This window comes from Hibiscus syriacus, unplaced genomic scaffold (assembly GCF_006381635.1).
Source record: "Hibiscus syriacus cultivar Baekdansim isolate YM2019G1 unplaced genomic scaffold, ASM638163v2 tig00110009_pilon, whole genome shotgun sequence".
Classification (NCBI taxonomy): domain Eukaryota; kingdom Viridiplantae; phylum Streptophyta; class Magnoliopsida; order Malvales; family Malvaceae; genus Hibiscus; species Hibiscus syriacus.
In genome coordinates this window covers 3,549,862-3,554,673 of record NW_024062561.1, presented here as the reverse complement: position 1 = coordinate 3,554,673, position 4,812 = coordinate 3,549,862, and the positions used below count along the sequence as shown (strand labels likewise).

The window sequence follows — 4,812 nt, the reverse complement described above, 5'->3', positions numbered from 1 at the left end:
TTTGAAAAATAGAGGTCTTCCAATATGCCATGGTAAGTTACATTATCTACCTCTTTTGTGAATGTGGTGTGGTTAAAATATCGATTAGTAGCCAAAAAGGTAAAGTGAATACAAATACCATGAACCACCACGACATGTTGATTTGGGTCAGTTAAGTTGGCATAAAACTCCTTCACCAGAGAGGCATTCACGTTCCCTGGATGCTTGGCAAATTTTTATCATTTATTTTGGTGAACAATGTCCATGACATCTATGTCGAGGTGGACATTTTCAGCGTCAGAGAAAATGAAGCCTAACTCAAAGAAAACTCGGTGGTTTTTTAGCTCTTGAAATCGTTCTTGCATCGATTCATCGATGAAACACGATGGATATGATGGATCCATGCTTGAGGGATATGAGCGCGCCATGGTTTAGATGACAAAATAAAAAAAATGAAAAAACTTGAAGCTTTTTGTCTATGGCGTTCGGTTTGAAGGAGGGAAGAAAAAAAAGATGAAGATTAAGTGAGAGAGTAAAAAGGATGAAAACAAGATGAAAAGGTAAAATGTGGGGTTATTTAACGTGTGGATGGGGTGTTGGTTAAGGAAAAAAGACAAAAATAATAAATGAAAAATTGAACCCTAATAACCCTAAAAAATTCAAAAAGTAAAAAGGTAAGAAAAATTTCCCTCTTATTTTGTCTTGTTACTGCCTATTCCTCTTTCTTTAGCCGTACGATCATCACATACCTACTGTGTGAACCCTAAAAATACAAAATAAAAAAATAATTAACCGAAAATAAACTAAATATAAACCAATATAACAATAATATAAAACAAAATAAACATTTATTTATGCATATTAGTAAATCCAAAATGTAATGGCATCTTCAAAATGCTTAGCCAATTCTGGTATCGTGCAAGAAGAGTGTCGATATGTCACGCAAGGGAAGATCTCCTTGATAAGCCTTTAAACGCTGACTTTTAACTTTGAAAATGGACCCATCATCTATATTCTAGATATTAATAATGTCATGAGGGTAGACAAGGTGTTCTTCAAAAGGTCTAGACCATCGTGACTTCAGTTTGCTGGGAAAGAGCTTCAACCTCGAGTTGAAAAGGAGCACCTGCTGGGCAATATGAAAATACCTTGGCAAAAACATTTGATCATGCCACTTCTTGATTTTTTCTTTGTAAAGCTTGACATTTTCATAAGCTTGTGCTTGAAATTCTTCTATTTCATTCAGATCCAGTAAACGTTTCTCCCCAGCTATTTGTGCTTCAAAGTTCAACTTCTTGATAACCCAATATGCCTTATGCTCTAACTCCACAGGTAGGTGGAATGCTTTCCAATATACCATCTTGAATGGTGACATTCCCAAAGGTGTTTTGAATGTCGTCCAATAATCCCAGAGCGCTTCGTCCAGCTTCGGGGACCAGTTCTTCCTTCTACTCTACGATTTGCTTAATCTCTCGGTTGGACACTTCAGCTTGCCCATTGGTTTGTGGGTGATATGTCATGGAAATTTTATGTCGTACTCTATATTTTTGTAATTCATTGGCAATTAGCTTGTTATCAAAATGAGTGTCCTTGTCACTGATGATGGCTCTAGGTGCTCCAAATCGGGTAAAGATGTTCTTGTGAATAAACTCGAGCATAATTTTAGAGTTATTCCTCGGTGTGGCAATAGCTTTAACCCACTTATATTCATAGTCCATACAAAGTAAACTATACAAATCTCTAAAAGAATATGGGAGCAGTCCCATGAAGTCAATGCCCCACACATCAAAGAGCTCGATCTCCAAAATGTTTTGCAATGGCATTTCATGTCGTCAGGAAATGTTTCCAATGCGCTGGCATCTATCACATGCTTTGCAAAACTCGTGAGTATCCTTGAACAGTGATGGCCAATAAAAGTTTGATTGGAGGACCTTAGCAGTAGTCCACGCACCTCCAAAATGTCTTCCACAGGGTATTGTGTGGCAATGGTGTAGAATGTCTCTTTGCTCCTCCTCAGGGACACAACATCGAATTATTTGATCAGTGCATTGTTTGAATAAATATGGCTCATCCCGGAAGTAGTACTTGGCATTATGCTTGAACTTCTTCCTACCCTGGTTGTTTAATTCATAAGAAAAAAATACCATTAACAAGAAAATTGACGATGTCAGCGTACCATGGAATTGTCGTGGCATATAAAATTTTCTCATCAGAGAATTTTTCTTGAATATCTAAAATGTCATGGCATTCAGAATTGTTCTCTAGCCTAGATAAATGATTTGTAACCTAGTTTGCAGTACCGTTTCTATCTATCATCTCTAAGTCAAGTTCTTGCAGTAGTAATATCTATCTAATGAGTCTAGGCTTGGAATCTTTATTGTTCACTAAATATTTTATAGCTGAGTGATCAGTGTGAACAATGACTTTGGTGCCTATCAAGTATGGGCTAAACTTATGCTTCATTCCAGGTACAACTAGCATAATATATAACATAAAAAATGTTACCTCTACGTTGCTCAAGTACAACTCCTACGGAAAAATCACTCGCATCACACATCAACTCGAATGGTGACGTCTAATCGGGGGGAACCACAATGGGTGCAGAGATAAGTCTTTGTTTCAGCTCGGTGAATGCGCCATATCAATTTTTATCGAACATGAAGGGATGATTTTGTTGAAGCATGGTGTATAAGGACTTAGATATCGTGGAGAATTCCTTTATGAATCTTCTATAAAACCTATCATGTCCAAGGAAACTCATAATTCCCTTGACAAAATTTGGTGGGGGTATCTTCTCGATCACCTTAATTTTAACTTTGTCCACTTCAATGCCCTTATGAGAGATCTTATGGTCTAGGACAATGCCTTCGATCACCATGAAGTGACACTTTTCCCAATTCAGCACGAGATCAGCTTCCTCACATCGCTTGAGTACCTTTGCCAGATTGCTGAGGCATTTATCAAAGTCATCTCCAAAAATAGAGAAGTCATCCATAAATATTTCTAGAAAATCCTCAACTATGTAAGAAAATATGGCTTGCATGCAGCGCTCAAAGATTGTCGGAGCATTACAGAGTCCAAAAGGTCTGCTCTGGAAAGCATAAGTGCCATAGGGACACGGAACATAGTCTTCTCTTGGTGACAGTGCGTGTTGGTAACAACTCATTTTCCTCACTTGTCACCACGGTCGTACTTCCCTTATTTCATACACATTGGATGAGACTCACCCAAGAACTATTAGAGATTGGGTAAATCACTCCATCATCAAGCCATTTGAGAATTTCTTTCATCACGACTTTCTTTATGATTGGGTTTAATCTTCTTTGTGGTTCTATAGATTTGCCATGGCATTCTTCCAGCAGGATTTTGTGCATGCAAATGGCGGGACTTATTCCTTTCAGATCCGACATAGTCTATCATAACATTTTCTTGTGTTGTGACAAAACACTTAGCAAATTACATTCCTGGTTAAGAGTAAGGGTAGAGGAAATAATAACAGGTAAAGTTTCATTACTACCAAGATAAGCATATTTAAGATGATGTGGCAAATTATTTAACTCTAGGGTAGGTGCAAGCTGTAATGAGGGCTTAGAAGGAACAAACTCATCGAAATCAAGAGGTTCAAAACGTGTACCTAGGCTATCTATGAGAAAGCTAGCCAGCTGCTCTTCCAAAGAAAAGTTTCTTCTTCAATAAGCCTCTCATATTTTCTCCTATTGAACATGGAATAATAAAACTGCCTGGATCTTGTCGCTTTGGTGGCAGCTTGCTTAAGGTAGAGCAATATGCTTTTATCGTGGCTACTGTCTCGTACTTCTCAGTTTTTTTCTTGGTAACAATCTATTTGAGGAGTTTAGCATATATCGACATTTGTTATATAGCTTCAAGAAAAGGAACATTGATGTGAAGTTGGTCTAGAATGTTGACAAACTTCTTGAATTGAATGTCATCATTATACTTCTTCAGTCTTTTTGGGAAAGGAGGTGGGGGGTCTGACTACCTTTAATGAAGGGATTGGAACAACATTTGTCATGGCATTTTAATTTGTTCCCTCAGTTGCTTTACTAGACGAAGCCTCGTCATTTTCCTCTTCCACTTGCATCTCTTATGGCAATTCACGCTCATCTTGCACGGTTATAGGGGGTAAATCATTCTTCGATCTTCTCCTAAACTTGTATTCTACATTGATTTGGGTGCCACTTCGTAGAGTGAGTACACTGCATTGCTCTTTGCCATGAGGTTTTGTGACTTCAGTGTCACTCGGCATACGACTTGCGTTCTGAATGTCTAACTCGAATGCTCCATGTAATTTTCGCCCAATTCTAAGCCTTGTAGATGAAAATTGATAATCATTTTTTGCAATCCTGTCTAGAATGTCGAATGCCTCTGTAGGTGATTTATTGAGCAATGTCCCATTTACCGAGGTATCTAGCCTCATCCTCGTGGGCACATTTACTCTGTTATAGAATATTACCACTTGAGTCTAATCTTGAAAACCATGATTTGAGCATTTGTGAGGTAATCCTTTATAACAATCCCATCGTTCATACATTGATTCCTCATCAGCTGGACGAAAAGAAGTGATGTCGTTCCTCAGTTTGGTATTCATGTTCGATGGATTATATCTTAGCAAAAAACTTTTGTACATATCAGTCCAAGACTCTATCAAACCAGTTGGAACGCCACTCAACCAAGCCCTTTCTCAGCCATGCAGAGAATATGGAAATAACTTTAAATTTAATAAATCTTCGTGCAGTCCTTGTTGACAGAAAGAATCACATACCTCTAAGAAGTTACGAATATGTTGTCTGGCATCTTCATTTTGAATCCCCC

At 38.0% G+C, this 4,812-nt stretch overlaps 1 non-coding gene across 1 annotated transcript; it reads left to right on the top strand.

Moving 5' to 3' along the window:
• The first annotated feature begins 4,472 nt into the window (after nt 1–4,472).
• Nucleotides 4,473–4,579, top strand: LOC120212295. Its single transcript, XR_005524681.1, has one exon. It is a non-coding gene; the product is annotated as a small nucleolar RNA R71 (small nucleolar RNA).
• Nucleotides 4,580–4,812: the final 233 nt, after the last annotated feature.